The sequence below is a fragment of the Condylura cristata genome, unplaced genomic scaffold (genome assembly GCF_000260355.1).
Source record: "Condylura cristata isolate star-nosed mole 26May11 unplaced genomic scaffold, ConCri1.0 scaffold00004, whole genome shotgun sequence".
Taxonomy (NCBI): domain Eukaryota; kingdom Metazoa; phylum Chordata; class Mammalia; order Eulipotyphla; family Talpidae; genus Condylura; species Condylura cristata.
Genome location: NW_004567105.1, coordinates 57,129,314 through 57,156,453, shown reverse-complemented (window position 1 = coordinate 57,156,453; position 27,140 = coordinate 57,129,314). Strand labels below are relative to the sequence as shown.

The following is a 27,140-nucleotide window of genomic DNA, read 5'->3' as shown; positions in this document are numbered from 1 at the left end:
ATTAGTCTTCCCAGAGAGGCAGATTCTTTTGGACACACATCTGTTCTCCCCATCCTGAGGCTAGGTTCTTTCACAACCTACACATGCCTGTTTTCACAGACCTGGGTAGTGAGCCACAGCGCTGGCTAGCAATATATATTTTAATTGTTGATCAAAGACTAAATGTTTCAGTTTATCAGTCCCCACTTGAGGGAATTTTTAAGCAATAACAAGCCCTGGTACCATACCAATCTTCATGACTCTGGTAGAAGTGCTCTTGCAGGGCTCTGCACTGCCCTCCCTGTGGCTGCAGGAACAGATGCTGGGCCTGACAAGGAGTGGTGTTAAAGTATACAGCATAACCTAGAAAGCTTGCATTCAAATTTGGAGTTTACTACAAACTAACTGAGATGCCATCTAGCATCTCTGAACCTAATTTCCTGCCACTTCATTAACTTAATGTGCCACAGGGTGGTTTAGAATATTGCACTGGGAGGTAAAGCCCTGAGTTTGAATGATGGCTCAATACATTCCAGCTAAGTGCCTTATGCAGGGTACTTAATGTTGATGACCTTCAAGTTTTCTCATCTGACAAAACTGTACTAGTACAGGTTCATTGCAAAAATACCGACAGCTTGACAGAGTGAACTTGAACACAATACTAGTTATTTTATGACTATTGTGATTGCATTATGTTCATAGTTCACTCTAGACCAGACCATAATGAGACAGATATTCCAAAGGAAGATATTAGATCATCTACTCAGAGCTGCCTAGAGTTTGTAAAGTCAAAACAAAATGTTATTTTCTCACCATCAAGAGTTGGCCTTTAGTCTCTTGCATTAGTAAACAGGGATCTAGAGAAATTACAGGTGAAGTCAGACATCTGTTAGTTATTGGCCAGTTCCCAGGTAGAAACATTCACTCATTCATCTATTCAGGGAAGAAGGCAAAGATGTGCTGGGTAATGTCCCTAATAATTTACTGAGTATATTTCTATGTCAGCAACTAAACCTAGAAAATAAGGGTTTCTAGAAGCTAGAAGATCAACTTGGCACAGGTGATTGGACTGCACAATGGGAAATGCCAGTTCTTCTAAGGAATCTCAGGACTCACTGAGGTGCTTCTCCATGTGGCCCTCAGAGGCAGCACAAGGCCCAGGGGGAGCCCTGGTCAGCAATCCAGCCACAGACCTCACCCGAACATAGGGAAAGTATTTCTTTAATTGTGCCTGGCATCAGGCAAGCACTCACTTAACAACGGTTATTATTATTATTAGCAATAAGGGGAGTCTCAGAAATCCCACCTACTGGTTAGCCTGCTGGTTAAGTGCTCATGCTGGAGCTTGATGACCTATGTTTGAGGCCTGGGCCTGCCACTTTCTAGTTGGGTACCACTAGGCGAAGGCCCTTAGCTTCTCAGACTCACTTCCCCACCTGCAAAATGGGATTCACACCAGTACATCCTTCGTGGAGCTGTGAGAGGCCTGAGTGAGTGAAGGTGCATGAAGACCTCAGAGTTGTGCCTGCTTTGTATCCAAGTTCACTATACAAAAGCCACTATTACTTTTAGCTCTTTGTGCCAAGGGCTCAGGGCACAGTGACAGGTTTTGTCCCTGCTTTGCTGAGATGCAGAAGAAAGGAAATCCCTGCTTCTTGTAGGTGAGGTTCTAAAACCACACCACCCTACTTTCCCACTCACTCTCAGGCAGAGCCCTCAAGTCCCAGGCACCTCTGCAGAAGTCACAGACCTGTCTGGTGAGCGCAGGCAGCCCTGGTGCACATCTCTGTGCTCAGCCTCCCTTTTTCAGACCTCCAAAGCACAGTGGGGACAGAAGGGTAAGTGTAGGAAGGATAACATAAGACACAGAGCAGTGATTCCTTACTGAAGTGGGAAGATTGACAGGGGAACTCCACCAACAAATTGGAATCACCCAAGTAGCATGCTGGCATTTCCATCTGGAGAGGGAGGGTGACCAAAACGAATGGCTTGTCTCAAGCTGAGCAGAGGCCCTGATTTTATCTCTGAGTCAGTGGACAACAAGAACCAGACTTGCCTGCCAAGGCCCGGGGAATTACGAATCCAAATACGGTCTTGGCTTTGCTGTTTCAGGAGCCTGATATATGTCAGTCCACTGGGTGAGGAGAGGTCAGCCAGAAACTGGGTTCTTTGGAGATGGCTGCTGCTTCTGCTGTGGGCCTTGAGCCTCCATCCCCCTTTCCACATTCTCTTGGTCAAAGATAAATAGCACCCAACATGGTCTCCCAGCTGCCTATGCTGTCAACTGGGCAGGCTAGGTTAACAGCTTCCGGGCTCAATTTCTAAAAGGGCCTCTGTCTAGTTTCCTGTTTCTCCTGGGTCAGGGTTCAGGGGTTTTGCACTAGTAACTGTCCCTGGACTCCAAATGCCTATTAAGTGGTCAGGCTTATCACCGCTGCACGGGGCTCCACTCCCTCAGAGGCGCCTCAACCAAACAGCTCAACAACTGTGACCTAGGTTGCTGCTGGGCCACTAATAAACCCACTAAGGTTCCAGTTATTAAGATGTGAAGAAAACTCCCAGCATCTGTTCCTTCCCCTTCTGAAGCTGCTGAGGCTCGAGATTTTTGAAAATGCGATATTTATCATAGGGTATTTCTCAAACATAATAAGCAAGATGGAATGGCCTTGTTGGAGAGAGCTCTTTGAGGGACTTCACCCTAAAGATAACAAAACCTAAACGGTATCAGTATGTTTAATTGTTATCCCTACTCATCTGGGCCAAGGGTAAGGCTACTGAGGGGCCTCTGAGGGTTTGAGGTTTTCTGGCCCCAGTCCTTCCTCTGTGGCCATGTGAACCACCTTCTTGATTATTAAGAACACAGAGTGACCTAGAAAAAATCCGCAGGTTTCATGGAAATGAAAGATCCACAAACAAACACAGCTGGTTTCAGCTTTGATGCTGATAAACAAAGCAAGGCAGAGCAGAACCGCAGAATGAAAATCAAAAAACCAGACTGAAAACAAGAAAAGAAAATCCCTTTCCCCCTCAGTTTGTAGACGTGGGAGGGCGAGCTCAAGGAAGCACTGGAAACAGTGGTGCTTGTGAGCAAGGCTTCCTGGAGCGGGTTCTGGGAGCCTTGGGCTCAATCCCAGTTCTGGCTGAGGCCCCTTCTGCAGGGCCGAAGTCTGGCCACTGGACCACCTGAGGGCCCTTGGGCTGGAGAAAGAACTTCAATGTTACTGGGTAGGGAAGGACCAAGATGAAAGAAAATGGGGATGGGTTGATGTTTCCAGAAAAAAGAGTGCTGGGTGAACAAGACCATATTCCAAAAGAGCTGAATAATATGCTGTCGGGAGGAAAAGCAGATACCTGCGGGAACACCTTATATCTCAGAAGAGGGTCCTGGCGTTTCAGTGCTCCAGGGAAGCCCGACAATGGAGAGCTGTTTTTGGACAGTGGATCTTTCCCTGCCTTTTCAAGCTAGTTCAAAACCACTCTAGACTAACACACAAAAAGGTGGACTCTGGCCATGCTGAGAGACACTAGCCTTAGGTCCAATGTTCCTCTGAGAAAGTTTTTTATAATTAAAGTGTCACTTGTATCCTTGTATTTGACCATTATAGCTAAAATTGCAACTATTACTAGAAGCATTTGCCCATTCTGCATTCACAAACAAAGAAACACAATTGAGCTGGTGACCAAGTCAGTGACCTATTTAGACTATCTTAAAGAACAGTATGTTTAAAATAACTGTGGTTTCAAACTGTCACTTAGGAGAAAAGATTGTATATATTTTAACCAAATGGGTTTTTAACTTTTAAAAAAATTTGCTAATGCTCCTTCCCAACTTTTTCTTATTTCTGCTGAAACACAAAGTTATTGTCTCTCTTGCCTCTTAAAGTAAGAAAAAATGACACAAACTCCTTGAAAGGAGCATTTTTATCCTTTCATCATTTGTTCTTTTGCATAAGCAACTTAGTTTTAAGCATTTTATTGTGAAATATTTCAAACATGTAGTATGAAATTTAAGAAATATTAAAAATACACATGCCCATCAGTAAATAAACCTTAATGTCCTGCCATTTTTTTCTTAACTCTATTTTTTTCGAGGAATTAAAAGGCTATAATTTTAGCTACCCCATCTTAATTTCCTTTCCCTAGTCTCAAAGTAAACACTAAACTAAAGTTGGTATTACTCTTACTCATGTTTGTTAAAAGTTTAATACTGCTGTCATTTATGTATTCATGAATTAATAAATGTGTTGCCAACATGCAAATTTAAAAATTTTAAACAAATGTCCACATACTGCATTTATCATGATCACAGTTGATCCTTTCATTCAACATTGGGATTTTACTACTTACTCATGTTAATGCAGTTTGCCGAATGCACTGTAACACTGTGAAATATCCGATTGCAGAAACATATCTATTGATGAACATTTGGAGTGGATTCAACTTTTTGCCATTACGGATCTACAATGATGTCAGTGTCACATGTCCTGCTGCACACAGATTCCAGCATAGGGGATAAACCTAGAGTTAGAATTCCTAATCATAGTGCAGGTCAAATTTAAATTTCATGAGATATTATGAAGTTGTGCTACAAAGTGGTTGTAAAATCCACACCAGCAGAGATAGGGCAATACATTTGTGGTGTGGAGTACAACTGACCTTGACTGCTAAGCTAGTGATGATATGCTTCAGAGGTTTCTATGTGCTGGTCCCTGGGCTAAGTTATTTACATGCAGTATCATGTCAATTATCCCATTTAATCCTAGCACTGATCTTATAAAATAGATATTATCAATCCCATTTTGCAGATATGAATTAAAGGCCTGGAGAAGGGAAGCCATTTATAGAGTCAACCTGACAGTAAATGGTCGGTTTGTAATAACAACAAGCTGGCTCCAGCTCTCTTAACAAGTAAATATCATTGCCTCCAAAACTGCAGAAGCATCCTCTCTCACTGGCCAGCTACATGAGTTGAGCCACAGGGAAAATAAGCTTACCCAAGTGACTACGGGTGGTATACATCCCTCTCTGAACCCAGGTAGAGGCTGGCACAAACATCAAGGTTGTTTCCTCTCTGGGTTCCCCCAGGGAATGAGCAGAAGGCTCCAAGCTAGGTGGCCCCAAGGGCAGACACCCTTGCCTCAGGAGCCCATGTGTAGGCCCCAGGCTACAGGAATGGCCCATCTGCCAGGCCTCCCCACCATCCATCTGTGTGTGCCTCTGTCACACAAACCACTTGGAGCATTTTTCCGAGAGAGGGACACTATCATAAAGCCTCAGCAATTGAATCAGAACAAATGTATCCTAAAGATTTCTTTCAACTTAGGCCCCAGTAAGCCAATGGAATGTTAAAAAGGCACATGAACCTCAGAAGTGAAAGCGGAGAGGGAGAGGGAAATCCCCTCAGTCTGATGAATCAATTCCAGAAACACCCTCTCACCCAATCCCCATCCATCAGCATCAGAGTCAGAAGATGGGAAATGTTGGCTCTCACTTTTAACACCTCCACATTAGAGTTACCATACTCTGAGTGTGGTTAAAGAAAACCAGTTCTGGGATAGAGACCAAGAAACCCTGAGTCGGAAGAGTGCACATTAAAAAAGTGGGGCTCTCTGCCCCCCGGAGACCCAGAGATGCTGACCTACTGATGAGATGGCAGCAGCGGGGAGCTGAGCCCTAGTGTGTGGGGTTGAGTTCACAGAAAGACACAACATGGATGGGTCATGAGGGTCTCTTGGGTAGTTTCAAGTTCATCCTGGCTGCGACTGTACTGTCCACTGGTCACAGTGGCCCCGCTAGAGTGTTGTGGGAAGAGACTAATGGATAGAACCTGGTGCCTGTACGACCATCATGGCGGGGGATACTGCAGAGGTCTGTTTGCGAGTAACTGGATCCTGATATGGAGGGAGGGTAAACATTAACCACAAGCCTTGGGATCAGCTGCACCTCAGTATGAATTCACTTCTGAGAAACCTCCAGTTTTCTCAGGCTTGGCGAGGGAAGTAATATCATCAACCTCAGCAGGTAACTGGAATGATTTAAAAAGCAATATATACAGTGTGCCTGGCATAGGGTTAACCCTGCTGCATACAATTGTGGTCTATATGAACTAAAGAAAAGGTACTTTCCTTCAGCCACCATCTGGCACAAACAACTCTGCAAATCTGCAATGACTGTGCAGTGAATGGTGCCCCCTGGAGTTGTGCAGTAGGCAATCTGCACAATACACATTGGCCTTTCAAGTGCAAACTAGTATTTTTGTGATAGGGAAAAAACTACTTTCTCTCAAGGGCTGTATAAGGAGTTTGTCAGCTGGCACTGAATTATGGAAAGAGGTTGTCAGTGAGTTCCCGGGACTCTAAGAAGCTTGTGGAGTTTGTGAATATGGGGTTTAAGAGGGCCTGGAGGGCAAGAGAATGTGTTTGGGCTACAGGCCAGCAGGAGGCAGAAGCAGAGGATTCTGAATTCCAGGTCAAGCTTAAGGGGCAAGCCTCATCAGTCAGAGGCAAGTGGAAGGTCTGACAGTCAGGAGGTCATCGTCAGCTCAGCTCAGCACCAGGACTCCACATAGGAGCACACGGGGCAATAATAAACACAATCGTAATAAACACAATCGAAGATTCCTGCAAGCTGCATGGCACACTGAAGCCGTGATTGCGCCCTTTCACACACCCAACTCTACATACCCCACTCCCTTGTTCTTTCAACAGGCTTGGGAAGTTTTACATTTTCAAAATACCTTTAAAAATCACCTTTTTGTTATTTTCATTCATTATAAAAATTGGATAATACATATTTTTAAAAGACAAAATTTCACTTGAAATTTAAGGACACAAATGTCTTAACACAAACTAGCTAAAGAAAATAAGCAAACTTTTAAGTAAAATAAAATCAAAGCAGCAAGATGATTTTCCACTTGTCAGAATGAGAAAAAAACAAGACATGGGATCTCTAACGCCAGTAAGTTTATGGGGAAACTGGCGCCTTCCCATCCTTTTAGTGGGTGCCTAAGGGACTTTCAAACGTTGGAGCAACCAACTGAGACATCTTTTCTAAAATTTAAGGGGAGAACACCCTCTGACTCAGAAGTCAAACTGCTAGTTGATTCCACGGCAATAGAGTCACCAGAAAACATAAGGAGACATAAATGTGTCTGTTGAGGCCTTCTTGTACCAGCCAAAAATTGGCAAGCTTTTTGCCCACCAAAAGGGTATAGCTGAATAAATATGGTTTGTTTGCCGTTTTCCACAGAAAAAAATTCATTAAAAATGGAGTAACTCCACAGATACTGGCCTGAAGGATGAGCTTGATAAAGTATCAAGTGAATTGCAAGTACCCCAAAATGCAAACTGCAGATCATACTTATGTAAAGCAAATTCCACATATGTGTATGCACACATGTAAACAGGGAAATATGTTATAAGCCCCGGGGGGAGGAAGGGGAAGAACTTCCACCAAACTGTCAGCAGCATCTGGGAACACGACCCCACTGCTGAAAGGAGGGGGCTGCAGAACACTGGCTTTCTGTTTTATCTCTCTATAAATTTCAGGGGTAGAATTATGGTTAACTTTCATTTGTGATTTTCAAACAATTTTTAAAAGCACATGCTTATTATAAAGCAGTTGGGAAATACTGAGAAATATATATATTTTTTTCATTCTCTCTGTTCTGTTATTTAGCATTTCATTCTATCTCATATGACCTCATGTTCCCACCTGGGGGAGCTGGATTGATCAGCACAGCAATCTGGAGGAGATCTGGGGGTGATCTGGAGGTGACATCTTGGAAACAGAAAATCTAGTGGAAAGTCCTCAGACATCAGGGCTGGAAGGGAACCCCAAAATTGATTCAAACTGAGCTCACACCCTTTGTTTTCCAGGTATTAAGACCCACAGCACCAGCAGAGCCTGGAAGTTATTGTTACTCATGCAGGCCAGGAGCCATTTACAAAGAGCGTGTATAGTTCTGATGGAAGAAGCAGCTGACTGCAGCCCAAACCAAACACCTACAACTACAATAAACAAGCAATAGTCTTGAATGGGTCTTGGGCATGAGGATCTCCAGCCAGGTTCACTGCCAGTCACCGAAGTACTCTGACAAGCACTTCATCTCTGTTATCCTCAGTCTGATCACACCCTATGAGGCCAGCTGAGTTTACCCCATCTTTACCAGAGAGGAAACTGAGACTCAGAAAAGGTAACTGAGTTGCATAAAGTCACACAGTCTATTAGTGGCTGAGGCAGATTTTAAATCCAGTGATAGCTTTCTCATGTTCTGATGTAAGACTCCTAGAAAAAAAATATGACTTCTTGTCTCAAAGACCTTTTCTTAAGAAACATTTGTTGGGGCCTTCCCAGGTGGTGCAGTGGGTTAAAGCACAGCACTAAGAAGCTAAAGCCACTTCCACATGAGTTCGATTCCCGCCTGCCCCGGAGGTGACCACATGGCGTGGCAGACCTCTCCTGACCCGCCCGCTGCTCCCCTCAGCAGTGTATTTCAGTCCATCTGACTGTTCTGCTCCCCACTCTGTCTCTGGTGAAGCCTCTCGCCGCCTCTGAGCCTCTGGCCTGTACCCCAGTTCTGTATGCACAAAAAAAAAAAAAAAGAAAGAAAGAAACATTTGTGGAAAAGAGCAATGTCCAAAAGAGATGCCAGCCGGTACTGTGCTACGTGGGGATTGTCTGTCCAGTCATGCCAGGCTGTCTGCCAGCCGGTGGCTGCTGAGTCTTCCTCGGGCTGTTCCGATGCGTGGGCAGAGCAGGAAGTTGCGATTCTAAGTGACCCAGAGGAATGAGCAGAGCAGCTTAGACTGATGCAACCTTCCAGGAACTCACTGAGGAGCTCTGCTTGTCCAAAGGCTGCCGACAGGCCCAGGAGAACAAAGGCTTCTCTTGCTGACTCAGTTGCTTGGGCCACCATGGGCATGTCCTGGAGTTCGGGTAGACTTTGCTCATTCAATCTTTCTCATCTGTTGAAAGGACCTGATCAGTAAGCTTGTGTTTTGAAAATAAACACCCTCTTGGATTCCACACTCTTTAGGCCGATCCCTTCAGCCTGTATTGATGCTTCCATCTTAGCCCTCTGCCCTCTCTTCTGAAGCGATATTTTTCTTTTATTCTTCTGGGACTTGGCTGAATTGACTTCTCCATGCTGGGGAGTTATGAGGAAAGGTAGAAGAAGATCTGATTTAGGAGGGGAAGGGAGAAAGCTTGGATGAGGAAGCTCTGCTTCTTTTTTCTGGAGCCATTTTCATCTTTTTGCCTTGTAGGGGTATCAGAATTTTGTCTATAATGACATAGTCAAAAGATTCAACAAGAATGAAAAACGACTGAATCACGTTGGGCCAGATTACTGAAGAGACAGAAACAAGTCCATCTATAAACCAAATCAATAGCTCTATATATCTAGTCGGTAAATTAGAGCCAATTCCAGAAACCCCCACCCAGTTCTGTGGAAAGTATTTCCTTTCATCTGCCCACCAATGGTAACTGACATTCTACTATCAGAGTCATTCCTTCAACTGATATTGTGATATATAAAATGCATGTTAGAGTAATAGTCTATTATATCTGCATAGGATGATGGGAAATTTGAACATCTTTATTCTCTCTGCACTAACCCATTCAAATAAATACAGAGCATCTACTGTGTATCAAGTGCTAGATAACACATTGGTGCTGCAATGCAAGCAAGAAAGGCAAATCACCCCTGTGCCCTAGGAGGGTAAGATACAGTTTAACTGAGAAGACCTTCAACTGCACTCTATGCTCATGATTCCTGATCCTGTGCACCCTCATTTGACTACCTGTCATACTAATGCTTGGGTAGGATGAGAAGTAGGTCTTTGAAATCTTCTTGTTCTTCACTCCAAGAAGAATATCAGCTCACTGGTTCATTTCTATGTGATAAGCATCTGCCTGCCAGGCAGAATGGGGAGGGGGGTCCCATGTGGGGACTGGGAGCTCTGAGGGATTCCAGGAAGCTCATGGTGCACAGAAGACCCTAGAGATAGAAACCAGCACACAAATATCAATAGTATGGGAAGATACAGAAACATGAACCTCCTCCATACAGGACTCCTTGGTCTTTCAGTCATCTCTGGTTCTCTTCCTCTCTCATTTCTGACAGTTTTAGTTAGGCTCACTCATACTCCTTGTGCTTCCAAACATCTCTCCCATAGGAGACTGAAAAGTCAGGATCATTCAGCGTGAGCCTCACAGATTATAGTTTTCCTTATCTAGTGATATCCCTGTCTGCTCACCTGGGATGTGACAGGTGGGGGCCAACAAATTCCTCTTTCTACCTCTCCCATTTCCCCACTTGCTTCATACTCAATTTCCTCTGGCTATACAAATAGGCACTACTCTCTTCAACGTAAAAAAAAAAAAAAAGTTTTTCTTTAATGTCTGTGGTTTCTACCCCTTATTGCTCAGGTACTTCTTCATTCTTCTTATACCATTCCAATAATTTTGTGTTAATGCCAATGCTAAACTTTCGGTGCCAAAAATAAAGGTATTGCCCAACCTCCTTTATGCTGACTCTTTTACATTCAAAATTACTCTTTCCTCTTTCCCATACAATTGTTCCTTTCCCCTACATCTATAATTCCACCCTTAGACTCTGTTCCAACTCTGCTGTTGACCCTATCTTTCTCCTGCTTTCTATGAGGTCAACACACAAGTATTTAAATGCCCAAAGAAATGGGCAAAGAGTTAAGGGAGAAATGTTGAAGGAGATAGAAGAAGTCCAAATGTCCAACATTAAAGAACTCAAGGAATGAGAAAATTTTAGAAGTGTGTACAAACAGGATCTACAAACTCAAAGTAACCCTAGTTGGCTTCTAAGAAAATGCAGACCTGAAAACATAGTTTTATGAATAAGTAGGCTCTTTGTTTTGCTGTTTCTAACAAAATTTTATTAAGAATGGGCCTCCCAGTGATTAGGAGTGCCCAAGTGGAACCTGGGAGACTATAGAACAGTTAGTCATAGATAATTCTGCCTTTCTTGAAGTCTTCTGATAACACTATAACACATCAAGCCTTTTTCAAAGAACTTCTAACACCTGGTCATCCTCACTGCCAGCATCATCTTCATTACCATTACCACCACCATCACCAACATCCTCATGATAACCATCATGACCATCACTATATTTAATTGTAATTATCTTCACCATCGCTACTTTCATAAGCGTCATCATCATCATCAAATACCACTGACTGGTTTCCATCTATGTACCAGGTTTTGGACTGATCACATCACATGAATTATCTTCCTCAATGTTCATTTCAACTCTAAAATGTCAGTGTATGATTTAAGTTTTATAGATAAAAAAAAAAAAAGCTCAGAAGGATTCATCAATTTATCTACGATTACACAGTGAGCATGTTCTAGAAGTAGAATTCACATACTGATCTGCCTTACTTAGAGACTTTGATTCCCTATTCCAGGAGGCCTCTGTTGAAACCTGCCAATGATTTGTTCAACAAGTAAAAACAGAAAGGGATGTTCTTTTAAAAAATAAACAAGAAATATGACCATAAATTGCAACATGTTGATTCCAAATATGTTAGTATTCTCAGTCCTGGTGATATGAAGACAAGTCTGTCTTTGAGCTTACACATTTTCCAGCTTTTTAAATAGAAATGATTCTACATTTGTTCACAATTTGGCATTTTCTTCAAAAATTGTGAAAATCTAATGCAATGACTGGAAGATAAAAATCTTGTCTAGTCTTATTTTCTTAGAAGGACCCAATAGTTTAGAATGTTTTCTCTACTAATATACACGAGAGAGTTTATTAATCCAAAATCAAGATAGTTGTTTAAATATAGACCAAAGAATTGAGGTTGGAAAGACATAGATATGATTTGCTTATCTTTAAAGGATACATTGAAACTAAATAGTGTTTTAATAGCCTCTTTCCAATATTTTGTCTCCTAGTGGCTTTTGCAGGATAATTTTATGTTGAACTTTTCCTTTGCAAGTCTGAAGCCCTTCAAAGGCTCTATTCCAATTCCTCACCCCTTTGGAAGATGGCAGAGGAGAAGATGAGAGGAGAAAAGAGGTGGGGAAAAAAAGAAAAGAAAAGAAAAACCTTGCAAATCCTTTTCCAAAAATCTTTGGCTGAGCAAAGACTTTTCCATTTAAGAGCAGGTGACAGTAAGATCTCCCATCGGCAGCACATTAAGACTCTCTGCAGAAGTAAACAAATCCATTATGATGAAAGCCGGACATTCCTCAGGACTGGGATCTAATGAAAATGTCAGTGTTTTATGCAGTTTAAAAACTGACAATTCAACAGTTTTACAGGAGCTATTTAATGTTTATCATCACTTATAAGAGCTCATATGTAGACAAGGAAAGGGGCAACAGAAGAAACCAAGAGACATCTTGCTTAAAGGCAGCTATGTTATTCATAACCCACGAGGGTTTTACGATTTGCCAGTTACCAGAACTCTTAGGCAACAGAACACAGGCTTGGCAAACACAAGTTGAAAATCCACACTCCAAGATATACTCATCACAATGACCATGCCGCGCACTTTCATTTCTGTCCCACTTTGTGAAAGATGCAGCCATGGGGAGTCAGGATACTAGATAAAGTCACTAAATGAACCAAAGTCAATGTATTAAGAATCTCTGAATATTTACCAAATCTTCTTTAGATACCTTCTAAGTCACCAAGAGAGGCGAAATAGAATATATAACTTCTAAACTGGAAAGGACTTTGGAAGAGGGGACAATAAAAGGAAAGAAATGAAAAAAGCACAAACAGGGCAATAAAGGATCGCAAAGGAAGAAAAAATACAAACCCATGATACTAGAACATGGCAAATAAGAAGACAAACTTAAGTATACAGCTTAAATTCACATATCAAAAGACAGAGACGCCAGATTTTTAAGAATTCAGCTTTATGCTGCTTACAAAATGGATCAATGACATAAAAATGATGGAAAAAGCATAGGCTCACATATATTAACCAAATGCATGATCAGCAGCATAATTATCAGACTAAATTAAATATATATATAAAACATTAATAAGGATAAGAGGAAATACTAATTAACAAGAACAAGCCACCAGGAGGCTATAATGTTAGAGAATAATATTTAATACAGTTAAAATCAGAGCTCAAAATGTATAAAATAAAAATTGATAGAATTGCTAAAAGATGTGATCAAATTATGAAATGTGGATGCTTATTTTCTCTAGATCTGAGCAGTTAAAGAGATAAACATTAATAGATATAGAAAATTCCAGTGCATAATTTACAAACTTGATCCAAAAAGAATATGCATTCTTTTCAAGTATACATGTAATGTTTGCAAAAAGTTGAACATGTGCTGGACCATTAAGAAATCTCAACAAATCCCAAAAAGTGACATCACCTAGTTGACCTCTGAACTTCTCTACTGAAACAGTAGTGGAATTTTAGAACCTTATATATTCAGGTTATACCACCCAGGCTCTTTATCTAGAAAGTTGTTTCATTTTTAGTTTTTCTTGCTGTCACCTCCCCTGAAAAGACTTTTATGACTGATCACCTTAAGCAAAATAGCTCCTTCCACCCACGTCACTACCATATTGCTCTTATTGTACGTTCTTCATTTAACCACTCTCTGCAATCATCTCATTTTTTGCTTACTAGCTTATTTTCTTTCTCCCTACTCTCAACTAAAAAGGAATATATGTGTAATCTCTAGCTTCTTGTTCTTGTATGCATAAATAAATAAATCTTAAAAAAAAAAAGTCAGGAGTATAGTAGGTACTCAATAAATAACTGCTGCTGTCAGCTTGTCTCAGAGCTCATGGCCCCTCACAGAGGTTAGAGACCTGTTTCCTAGAAGAGATCACATTACATTAGGATTATTTGTGTGACAGTCTCAGTAAGAGATTGTGAACTTGTCATCATATCTGCATATGTAGTAGATGCCAAGTAAATGATTATTGAATAAACTATGACCTCCCTGTGTGGGACAAGAAACTTGACACCTTGAAAAGTCACATGACCTGCTTAAAACCACATCTTGTTAATGAAAGTGCCTGATTCCTGACTATGGTCTCCTCCAAATGGCCTCCGTATCACATCTCATCATGTGTGGGAGCTACCAGTGAGGACAGAGGAGATAACGTGGAAATAGCTTTTTCACTAAATTTGGTGTTTTGGTTACTATTACATAGAGAGCTAGTTTTTAATTACATCTATTAAAATTGACTCAATTTTTTATTTTTTATAATAACTGCATACCTCAAGAGAACTGCCTTTTCCAATTTAAAAAAAACAAAAAGAAAAACAAAAACAAAAAACAAAGGCTAGAACTTAAAATAATAAATTTTGGACTCAAAAGTTTGATTTGAGTCCAACAATTTTGATTTTAGTCCAAAATCAACAGTGTGGTCACGTTATCAACTCAATGGTCAAAGGAGGAGGAATCCTTTGTGTGATCTTGGACAAGTCACTTCGTGCTCTCAGACTCAAGTTTCAATGTTTATAAAATGGTCACAATATCATATTCACTCCTTGGGTTGCCTCAAAGATGAATTAGGTTACTTCAGCAGTGAACTGAAAATAGTATATATTCCAATGAGTTTCATAAATGCCAGGAAGATTTCAGGCCCTTACGTATGTGTTCGTTGTTAGCAAGTTTTGCTCAAGAAACTGGTTTTTAATAATTTTCTTTCTTTCCAGAGCTCTACTGGAGATGTAATATGGTTAAAGAAGGAGTCCTGGGTTGCTCTGAATCTGATTAAATTCATTCCCTGTTGTTAGAACTGAGCTTGAAAAATCCTGGCCAATGCCAGATGTAATTGTCAAATATCCTTTTTACTGAAGATTTCAGGAAGAAGTGGCTGCGAGAGGGGCAGCCAATATGACAACATTGATTAACAAAGGTGCACATTGTCTGGCACATTATTCTCTCGACCAACCTTCCTCCTGCCTCAGAAGGAACTATTCTATAATAGAAAGTTTCCACCATAAACAACTGCTTGCCAGATCTGCCTAACACTGTAGCCACTGGTGAGATTTATTAGGCACTAAGAATTTTCCTTAGATTGGAAGCTACTTGATAAAAGGCACAACCAATGTTCAAGTTTATCAGTTCAAGTTTATCATGGAAGATAGGGACATCACAATTATGATGGGGACTCCTTTTAAAGATCAAAACTTTTTATAGCCTCCCCCCAAGTAATTTTATATTTTTCTTAAATTTTTTTAAAGATTTATTTATTTATTTATTCATACAGAACTGGGGTACAGGCCAGAGATGAGGAGGGTGAGAGGATTCACCAGGGACACAGTGGGGAGCAGAACAGGCAGATCGACGAAGTACACTGCTGAGGGGAGCAGCGGGCAGGTCAGGAGAGGTCTGCCGTGCCATGTGGATCTCCTCCGGGACAGGCGGGGATCGAACTCATGAGGAAGTGGCTTAAGCTTCTTAGTGCAGTGCTTTAACCCGCTGCGCCACCAGGGAGGGCCTATTTTTCTTAAATTTTGATTTAGAAAAATGCACGATGACCAAAATCAACAGAAATTCAGCATAGTTTTAAATGAAGTCTTATTTTATAAGTCACAGCAGTGTGTAGACACATGAAAGAAATTGTCACAGAGTATACTTACGAGGTAGTCTATTTTGGTCCAGTGGTGTGTGTGTGTGTGTGTGTGTGTGTATTTGAGGTTTCTTGAGAGACTTTAGTCCAAAGGTAGATGTAGTTCATTGATGTAAGATATAGGATTTGTTCTCTTTTACTTGAGTTTTTAATACCAACATTGTGATATTCGTTGACGCAGGGCCTGACCTGCACATGTGGGATTTTGGGATGGTCCCTGGCATGGTCATTGGATGCCAGCAGGACTCTTTTCATACATACCCTGAGTGTGGTAAGTAAAATTACCTCTGGACATTGTGAAAAATTGGCAAAATTGGCCTCCACTTAAAACTACAGCATTAAGGGCTCTCCCTGGTGGTACAACGGGTTAAAGCACTGCCTTTTGAAGCTCTCCAAAGCCACTGCAGCATGAGTTCGATCCCTGCCCCAGAGCTGACCCACATGGTGCAGCAGATCTCTTCTGACCCACCAGCTGCTCCCTTCAGCAGTGTACTTAATCCATCTGCCTGTTCTGTTCCCCACTCTGTCTCTGGTGAATCCTCTCACCCACCACACCTCTAGCCTGTACCCCAGTTCTGTAAGCATAAATAAATCTCAAAAACAAAAAACTACAGTGTTAAACGTTCTCCATATTCTAGCCTCTCTTATGAAAGCAGATTACTAAGGCAACTTAGGCTGTGGATGAAAACAGTGGTCATGGAACAAGCAATTCCCAACTGGAAAAGCCACTTACTAGGCATGACATTTTCAATAGGTTGATGACTTTATGTGGTTATTTATGTTACATCCAATGGTTGATCTTACATGTGAAGTCATGGGGGTAAAAAGCACCCCACATTGAGAGGTGACCTGAATTCCATTACTATCAGGAGCCAAATAGGTGACCTTTGACATATCACATCCCTTTCTGGACCTCAATGCCCCACTAGTCTAAAAGTTCATATGGAACTTGGATACAGAGGAGTATAGCTAGGACAGAAACAGTTTTCTTGAAAGAGTACTTGGATCAAATTACTAATTCGACTGCCACACTATTTTCAATCAACCATAGTTTACTTAGAGTTATCACTATAAAGAAAATAAAGTCAACAGTATACTAAAAAGGGTATTTCCATCATCTACTACCCACTGTAAAATATAATAAACAACTCCAATTGTATTAAAGGCAGCTAAGCATGCAATCACCATTACAGAAAATAGCATTCATTAATGAAACAAGGCATAAACTTGTAAGGTTACCACAGAACATACAGGTGTAATCTACCAGGGACAAGGGGACAGATGTGGGTATTAAGTAGTGAAACCTGATAATCACAGATGCTACCGAAAGTCAAAATTAAGAAAAGAAGCAGTAAAATTTCTGTAGATGGAAAACTAGCAGGTTTTAAGGGTCTAGTGAACATCAGAATAACTTAAAGGATGCAGAGACTAGATATAGTTATGGCAAGGTAATGTTTTGTGTACATCAAAACAATCCACGAGCACCTAGTAGGAAAATAACAGGCTGCCTCTTCTATCAGGTCAGCCTCAGAAACCAGCAGCCAGAGAAGAACCTTATTGCTCTCATGCAGAAGAAAAGGCAAGCATTTGTGTCTACCAATTTCCCCACCCCAATCTCGATTTATGTCAGTAGATCCAGGATTTCAAACCAGAACATTTTTGTTTTTGCCATTGTCACTTTCCTTTCAGAGCTACTTTTGATGTAGGTGCCATTCTTGGAATCCATGTTTATAAACGTGGCTTGTAAGGCTCTAACTCAAGACAAGGATGGCGGCCTGGAAAAGTACAGATAAGAGCAGAAGGATACTTTTACAGAGAATAGGTGAGCTGGCCTCAGAGTCCCACCCAGAGCAGTGAGTCAGAATTCCTGTGCTCAGGCCTGGGTGTGTTCACTTGGTGCTTATGAAACTGAGGTTGTGATCTGTGGACACTGAATGCTCCAGCCACATGGCATCTGGACAAGCTGATGGCAAAGCAAATCTAGGCATCATTCAAGCCACTCCCAACTGCAAAAATCCCAATCCAAGGTTCTCTCTGCATGTCCTAACTAGGCTCATTCTCTGGGCTTCCAGGAGTCTGGGAGGTATCTCAAGTGAGGTTCACAAACAAGAAGCCAGACACCAGTACCCAGTAAACTGGAGGAGGCAGTCTGGGAAGAAGGGGCTTGCAGGGCATCTATGAGATCTGGCCTGGGCTAGTTGAGTCATCTGATTCCCTATACCCCCAATCCAGATAGTTGGACTGTGCGTGATATTTGCAGGTTTAGGGGACCTGTGTGTGTCAAACTGCCACCTGGGTAGAATTTGGGGTTCCTAGGCTCAAAGTTTTGTAGAAGCGTTTCCTTTGTTTCAAAGAAATCCTGTCTTCTCAGAAATAGGTGAGGCCTTTTCAGTGGAGACCTGCATGGTCCAAATGACTATCTTCCTTAATTTGTTAACTTTTTAAAAAGCCACTCAGATGGCCCTGAAGTTCAAGCACTCCCTGTCATTTTGCATTCACTCAGGCTTTATATAGACAACCATGAGCTGTCCTGACACACGTTAAAAGGTCAGAGCTCATGCCTCAGCCCCTTACTCCAGGGGAGTTCTGCTGCTCTGAAGAGAAGCAGACCTGCTCAGAGGCTGGTGCCGGAACTGTCACTCCTAAGTGATGGAGAGGGATGAACGGTTAGAGCTTCTGCAAAGCTCAGTGGGACAGAAACACAAAGGGCTTCAAAAGTCAGAGTTAGCTTCTTGGTCTTCTAGTAAGCAGTGACCGAGGTTTGCTTGTGTGGGGCCTGCGCCTTGCCTGCACAGCTACACACTGGGTTGTCAGGACCTGCTTTTGGATGGGTGGATGCAGGATTGAATGCATTAGGCCTAATTCTTCTTTCAAATTACTCAAATCAAGCCTCAGCAACCCAAGCGCAGCTGGATTTACAACATCTCTTTTTTCATTTGTCAACTATTTTGGAGGGTCAGATCTGTGCAAGGTCAGTGTTCAGGCACAGAGAACCTGCCTTAAACTCTTGTGGGCACAACAGATGGACAAGCGTGGCAATGACTTGTGTAAAGAAGGCAGGGGAGGGCAGGGGAAGGCTGAAAACCATTCCTCACACTCAGGAGCTGCAGACTGCACTTCAAAAGATTCTCTGTGGATGCTTAAAATGCCTCCCTGAAAGCCATGCCAAACTCCTCCAGGGGATAATAGAGGTCTTTGCTCTCAAGGAGGATACCAGGAGAGGCTGTCCCAAAAAGAAGGCATCTCAGAGAGACAACCAGAAGAGGCAGAGGAGCCAAGAAAAAAGGAGACAAGCTCTGAGCTGTGCACCCGATGTCAGTGGACACCAAGAGATCCTGGTGCTTCACCCATGTGGTTGCTCAGAAGATTCCCTGCTGTGACCACTTCTGTGCAAAGCCCAAGTGTAGTCAGCAGAGGTGAGAGTTCCCCAGGCACAAGTCCCAGACTGCCCTGATATATACCAACACAGCCTCACGCCCCAATATACACCTGGTCATCCTCAGCTCTCAGTTTTCATTACCATGACAAGTCTTCCCTGCCGGCTCCAGAGGGAGCCTGTTTCTCTGTGCGTTTTCTTCTCCTGCAGACAGCCTTTCCGAGAGTGAAGTGTGCCTTAATTGTGTACTCTACTTCCTTTCCCAATAATTCCGCAGGCAGGGGTAGTTCTTTTCTTGTTATCACAAAATAATAGAGCGTATTATTGTGAAAATGAGCACTGTGGAAAGTCAAAACCAAAACAAGGGGAAGAAAAAGACACCTTTGTCCCTGTTCTTGGATCTTGTGTGCTTTCCATTTTGCAGCATGGTACTTCCTCAAAAGGCAGAAATTCTGAAAAATTTGCAACTAGATTCAAAAACAAGTTTGAAGGTTTTTCATTATGACCTAGCAATTCCACACCTAGGTATTTAACAAAAGAACACAAACACACTAATTATAAAGGAAATCTGCACTTCCATGTTCACTGCAGCCCCATTTACAATAGCTCAGCTATGTAAACAACCTAAGTGCCCATAACAGATGAATGGATCAAGAAGATACAATGTATGTATATAGTGGAAAATTACTCAGCAATCAAAAAAGATAAACTCAGACCATTTGCAGAAATATGGATGAGCTGGGAAGGCATAGGTTCAGTAAATAAGCCAGAAGGAGAAAGATAAATACTGGCTGGTTTCATATATGTGTGCAATACAGCAAAACCAAACTAAGGATTAGGCAAAGACAAACTTTAAAATCAACCCTTAAAAGTTGACCATAGATCTGAGGCATCTAGGAGGTGAAGGGTAGAGAAAGGGGGAGGGAGAGGTGTGAGAACATCTGAGATATCCTATACTGCCAAAAAATTAACAAGGATATAAATGATGGTAATTTATTACAGTTAATTAATTAATAAGACCCCCCACAAGAAAAATATTGCCTCAAACTCAATTCTCTAAAACAAATTCTATCAAATTATGTTAACTATAATTTAACTTAATCATATAACTTAATGTTTTATGAAGACAACCCTGAGAGACAACTTTTTCACATTTAATAAAGGTCAAAATACCTGCTTTTATCCCAAACTACATGGTATACTTAAGACCTTAAATATCAAAACTGGCATTCACACATATCTCTTCTGCAAAGATAAACCTAATGAATGTGGTCACCATCTTTCCTACAATGTAGGGAAGCAAGAATCATTCCTGTGCTGCGTCAGCCCACTGCCTTACAGAAGACTTGCCCCATCCACCCCCAACTTCTCAAGACTCCAGCCTTGTTTCTTGGATTCCCAGTGTGCAGCTGAGCACTGAGCCTGTCAGGCCAGCTTTTAAGAGAGAATCAATTCCAACACACGGGGCTAGGAGTAATACAAACTGCAATGAGCAATTCCTTAATGAGGTGTCAAGTCCTTTCAGGCTACCATGCTGCAAGTGGCCACATATATTGATCATCAAGTTCATATATTGTCATATATGTGGCAGATATGATATAAATACAATAGAGTCAATCTATGACTCTCAATGAAGAAAAAAATACTTCAATGACTAAGCCTATTATTTAACCTGTGCAATTGTCTCTCTTCCTCAGCCTTCCTCTACATTCCTGCCCACTATGTTCATCAGATATGTTGGAGGGTCAGGACAAAGACCAGAGTGGTGAGCCAGCATGCTAACGGAAGGACAGAACAGACCTGATGAGCCCAGGAGGGTTAGACAGGGGACAGAGCCTTAGTCAAGCATTTGTATTTATTCCAAGTTCAAAGGGAACTGCCCAAAGGGACTTAGGAAGTAAGTGCATGATGTAATTTTACATCTTCTGTGGATTATTCTGCCTAGCTGTGTGAGGAATGTATGTGTGTGTCGTGCCCTTCATTGTATCACCAGCTCCCAAGTAGAAGAGTGGGGCCATCAGGCACTTCCTTCCTAATTGCCTCATGCGTTCACAGAAGTGTTAAACCAAAAGTTCTCAAACTTTGTCCTGGAGCAGAATCACCAGGAGACTCACTGGAGCCCACTGGCAGAGGTCCTGATTCAGCAAGCCTGGGTGGGAGCCTGGGGATCAGCATTTCTAGCAAGTCCTCAGGTAACATCAGGAAACAAGTTCTGACTCAAGCACTGCACTTAGAGAGAGTGTATTTCAAGCTATTCACTGAGTAAGTCATTTGACTAAGGGATATGATTTTTTTTTTAAACAAAGCTACAGAATAAAAAAAAATAATGTTTTTGAGTTGGTTCTAAAATAGCAATCATTTATTCTAGTTTTTCTTTTTTTCTTTAAATAAATTATGGGCCCTCCCTGGTGGCGCAGCCAGTTAAAGCACTGCACTAAGAAGCGTAAGCCACTTCTGCGTGAGTTTGATGCCCGCCTGCCCCAGAGGAGATCCACATGGCGTGACAGACCTCTCCTGACCCGCCCACTGCCCTCCTCAGCACTGTACTTTGTCGATCTGCCTGTTCTGCTCCCCACTCTGTCTCTGGTGAGGCCTCTCACCCTCTGCATCTCTGGCCTGTACCCCAGTACTGTATAAATAAATAAATCTTTTAAAAAAAATTACTATCTCTGCCATACTATGTGATAATAACAAAAGAACCAACGTCTGCCTGCCGAAGTGCTGGGAAAGGAAACAGACCATTGTGATTAGAGAAGATGAAAACTTCAGAGACTGCATCACCAAGTTTAATTTTAAAGTAAATGTCATTTGAAGACTTTTCCCTCTGTAAAAGTAAGTGATTTATTTGTACAGTTATTACCTGCCTTGATCTAGAAAGCCCAATGAAGAGGTGAGGCATCCGTTGCTACTATTTCAAAACTGACAATTAAAATCAACTTGGAATTCAGAGATAAAGCTCACCATGGTCCTTCTGTGTGGCTCCAAGCAAATTGGTAAACACACTGACTATCAGAGGACTCAAACTACCTTTTTTTGAAGGAGCCCTCAAAGATTTCCATTGAGGTGTTTACTATGCCAAGCAGAAATGTAACTCAAGAATGCAAAGTAAATTGAGATTGAGAACCAGCAGAGAGCAGGCTTCAGAACTAGAAGAGCAGGGTGCAGATCACAATGTAGGGAGCTCGGGGGCCCCTGACCATTTACTCTGCTGCCACATGTGAGGCTGTGTTTCCACTCACCCCCAACTTGGTACTGAAGCCCAGCCAACAAGGGACAGCTCGCACTTGCAGAGGACTGGTGCTTTAGGGTTCCAGTAGTAAATCCTCTTGCCTGAGGCCTACGAGGTCATAGATTCCGCTACTTAGACTTAGCCGGGATGGTGTAGGGCTAATGTGAAAACACTGAGGGGTGGAGGACCTTAGTGACATCTTATTTACTCAGTAGTTACTCCAGACCTCAAGGTCAAAGAGGTGGATGGAAAGGGAGGAATCATCACACATCAAAAACAGAGAATCAAAAGTGAAAAATCATTGAAAAACATAGGACCTGCAAGGTGATTAATAAATATAAGTCAGGAAATTGGGCTCAAAGAACAGTGCTCCCTGTCCACATAACCAGACACAAACAACGTGAGGCTGGGGCAGTAATATGTCACATGGATGATGAAGCTCATTCCTGTCCTAGTGATATGTTGACATTGATCAGGAAACACACTACTATTAATTAAATTATAAAAAGAAAACATTGCAACCCCTAAGTTCTATCAAAAACATAAAGTATATGTGAGCCCCCAATCCATGGTCTTTATGCAGTCTGTCAAAACCCAGCACCCCACAGCACTCTCAGTTACCCACCTCCAAAAGTGTAAAAGTAAACACCGGACCTGCTCTGGTGTTAAACTGCCACCGGATCCTCCCTGCTGTCTCCCTCCTCCTCTTCTTCTTTACAGACAGGTAAAGTTGGATCTCTTGAAGGAACTGGGGGCTCCCACTCTAGGCAAAGGTTGGACAGGTGATCAATGTACAGCATGAGATTTGACTGTGCCTCCGTGCCTCCGACAGAGCTGGATCATCTGGGGCAATGAAAATTATAAGCAACAAGAAAGCGGTATTAACAGCAAGGGTGGGGAAGCTCAGGTACACACAGCATGATACCCTAGGACACTCAGCAACCATTCCTTTCCTCATTTAGCAGTCTGAACACACTCATCGAGCAAGATGCCAGGCTCCAGAAACACCACAGCAACAAATTTAGATGCGGCCCTGCCCTCATTGAGCTTAGGGGCTAGTCAAGACAAGTGATTAAAGGACAGTGGGCAAAGGAACCTAGAAAGTCCCTGGAGCACAAAGCAAAAGCAGCCAGTGGGTGGGTGGTCAGGAAAGGCTCCCCCAGAGGGATTGACTTTTAGGACTGAGTCTGGAAGACCCAAGGAGTTAGCCAGATAAGATCGGGGTGTGTTAGCACGTGCAAGATTCTGAGATAAGAAAGCATGTCTGGCCTAAGAGGTTGAAACCTTTTGTTGCCATCCATTTGCCAGTTTAAATTCTACACTAACCAGAGCACTGAACTTGGGGGCCATAGCACTCATTACAAGGTGCTCCCTCAATGCCCACCATCCAGTCATGACCTAATCTGGTAGGATCTCAGACAAGGAAAAGGAAAGAAGCCAGATTTTTTTTTTTTTAATAAGAAGATAGAAAACAAAACAAGAATGCAAAGTTGAACTGCTAAAGGATAAAATCAATTGTAGTCATTTGGTTTCTATGCTCCAGTTTCATGGATGAGCTGTCAAGCTCAGTCAAGGTGGTCAGAACAGACAGACACCAGACCACAGTGCGGCATCACCAATGCTGGGCCCAGGTCTCTCTCCTTTGGTGCCCTCACTTTGCCCTTTGCTCTCTTCCAAGTCCCTGAGAAATTATAGGGGTGGGAGGTGCTTTGCTCCTCTTGCCCTTGGAATTTCTGGTGTCTAAAAGGTGCCACAGACATGATACCTTCGACTTGCCTTATGCAACTAAGGACAACCAGATAGTTTATGAAATCAATCTTACAGGCGAAACAAAACAAAACAAACAAAAAATCCTGCGACAGTCCCAGTACCTTGAGGGTTCCAGCTGCCTTTGCATTATGAAAGAGACCATTGTAGGGGATAGGTTAAGACCTGGCAGTAAACATGTGGTCATTTGACCAAAACGCACAGTTTAAACTAGTTTTCCTTTATGTTTTAATATTATCATATAATTCACGTCCTGCAAACAATATCCCTGATTGAACACAGAAGGAAAGAAAACCCTCACTTCTAAGAAGCAGAGGAGGCAGCTGTTTCCTGGACAAAGAAAGGATGTCTTTTTAACCTATGACAACATGAATTTGTTTAGGTTTTCCCTCCACTAAGTAAGTAAGCAATTAGGTTTTTTCCAATAAAAATATCCCCGTGCATGTGCAAACACCAGAGGCAATCATGTAATTACCCTGCCCAATCAGATTCAATTGCTGACAGTTGAGTTCCCACTGCTCATTAACTTCAGATCACAATGAGGTCTTTACGGAAGCCCTTTCAGTCTCTTTACAAAGGTTCCTATGATGCCTTGAGCAGCCCAGCACTACTTCATGCAGGATAATCATCCCAAAATGGCCAGGGCCAAGGCCAGCCTATTCTGACTTCCCTCTGAAAAAATAAGAGGGAAAATTTCAAGAAACACTGACTTAAACACTCTTGCTTCAATTGGGGATCTCACTTCTAAATATAATAGTAACCTTTCACCCCCACACTTTAAGTGCCATAATTATATAATTAAAACCAATTATGTCATTTAACAGAGAGACTTTTTCAAGATCCACGGCAAGCCAATTAACTCAATCATTGACCTCAGAAGATTTCCCACACTGACCTGCAACAATGAGGATTGGGATATATTTAGACACTGTCTTCCGAAGGCTGGTGTGGCTAGCTGGGTGGGTTGTAGCTGGTCTAGACTCTTCTAGATTCTAGACGTTGAACACCAACACCCCCAGTAGTACTTTCAATATCCCAAGACACTTACTTGGTTTTCATAACCACCTGTATTACTACTTCCATGTTTTGGATGAAAAAGAGTCAGGGACAGTTAAGAGGTTATCTCAAGCTACAAAAGTGGCAAAGCCAGGGATTTAAAAGCAATGCTAAGTCCAATTTTCCACCCCAGAATGCAAAGCCTTAATAGCAAGGATGGTGTATGTGGATGTGTGTTCTCCAGGGTTCCATTCCCTCTATTTAAATTACCTGACCCCATTTTCATTTTGAAACAACACATCTTCCTTAACCTCAACCCATGTGTACCATACAAGGCTCTGCTCCAGCTCAGGAACTCAGCCAGTCAACTCATGCTCAATGTGGGGGCTGAAGAGGCATCTTGCTGCCACCAAGGAGTTGAGGTCGAGAATGGAACCAAGAGCTATATATAGAGAAGACAGTTCTAGAATACACTCCCTGAAACCTTCCATGTTGACATTAGGGTGCTCAGAACTTGGGGTAGCTCATCAGCATATGTGGATAACATGCTGCTGACATAGTGTGGGTAGGTATGATTACAATGACAGACTTAACCAAGCATGGTTCTGAGCAGCAGTCCTGGCTCCTGCTCCCAGCAAAGTTCAATGCATCCTATATTTGAGTTATTTAAAGAACATACCATTTTATGGGCAGGAGGAAACACTTCAATCTGCAGAATGATTTTTATCACAAACTAAACATCCTTGTAGCTTTTTGGTCCTTTGCTTTGGTGAACGTTGTCTCTTCTTGGAGTTAAGACAGCTGTTGGAACTGAGAAGACCTGCCTTGACCTTACTCTTCACCCTGCTTAGTGATACACTTATACTCTCAGATTCCTGGGGTGTAGAAACTCAGGACACTTGCACTCATCAAAACAGAACATATCCTTCCTTTTGCTTTTTTCTCAGGCTTTGGGTAAAAAGGAAAAGAGCAAGAATTCCTTAATGCAGCATTTTCAACCCTGGCACTACTAAAGTTTGGAACTAATTAACTCTTTGTTGTTGGGACTACCTTCTGCACTGAAGGCACAACACTCTGCCGATCTTTACCCACTAGTGCCTTCACTACCTCTTTCTCCAAATGGGACAATAAGAACTGTCTCTAGAGATTACCACATGACTAGAGGTTGGGGCCAAAATCATTTCTGGTTGAGAACCATTGCTCTGAAAGAACTTTTGAGGCATTGATTCGACTTTACTCTTAGCATCTTTGAAAATAAGGTTTCTTTTCTAGTAGCATCTTTTAAAGTGTGAGAGGTGAGAGAACCACTGTGCTCTTTAGAATTTCACAAAAGCCAGGAACACTATCTCTGAGGACTGCTAAATAAGAAGACCCAGGAGGGTGATACCACCTTCTCTCAGGACTATGAAGTCACATAAGACAGACTGACCCAGTAAGGAGCCCAATGGGGGAAATGTGCCAAAGAGAAATAACTTTACCTAAGATCAGAAGGATATTTGGGAAAATAAGAAATGAATATCAAGCATCTATAAAGTAAGCTTCAAAGTGAACATTTAGCTTTTTATTTCCACAGGAAAGAAAATGTAACCTTTAGATGAAGCTAGGTTTCTGGGGCTCAGATTCAGCCAAAGAGACCGGGCTCAGATGAAAAAGACCCCTCTAGCAAAGGCCTAAAACTCACTCTGCAGAGAAAAAAACCCCAAAATGGCAATGCCTTCCATATTGTGGGCAGACTCCTTTGCCATAGCTGCACTGACGGATTTACAGTATATTTTCAAGGAAAGGCATTTGCTTTCATTCAGTGCCATCAGTGAGGCGAGTGCTCTGGTGAGGTCCTTCCTCCAGGGTTGACTTCCTCAGGACTGACTGGAATGAGATGATAGGACAGAGGCTGGATTTACATGCACATTGTTATACCTTGCAGATTGTGAAATGGTTCCTTCTTTCAAAGAGCTTATTAGTTATATCTTCACACTGGCAGCTAACTGTAGCCAGCCCAGGAATTCCACGATAATGGGGTTCCAATGAGACTGCTTCTAGGCACAGACTTCTGCACACCTCAAAGTAAGAAATTTAATCATGCTTGTCAGAAGAAGCAGGTTGGTTTGTGTGTGAAGACTTCCTTATGTGAAAATATTTGGATTCTGACAGTTTCTCTTACTAGAAATTCTAATGTCTGGGG

At 42.1% G+C, this 27,140-nt stretch overlaps 1 protein-coding gene across 4 annotated transcripts in view; it reads right to left on the bottom strand.

Moving 5' to 3' along the window:
- Positions 1 to 27,140, bottom strand: part of ERC2 (ELKS/RAB6-interacting/CAST family member 2) — a 782,253-nt gene that overhangs the window by 70,707 nt on the left and 684,406 nt on the right. For 3 of the 4 annotated variants that reach the window (XR_001145038.1, XR_001145039.1, XR_001145040.1), the window contains one exon: positions 22,850 to 23,038. The exons of the other annotated variant lie outside the window; for it this stretch is intronic. The gene's annotated coding sequence lies outside the window, so the exon portion shown is untranslated. The remainder of the gene's footprint in view (positions 1 to 22,849; positions 23,039 to 27,140) is intronic. 4 annotated transcript variants of the gene reach the window in all.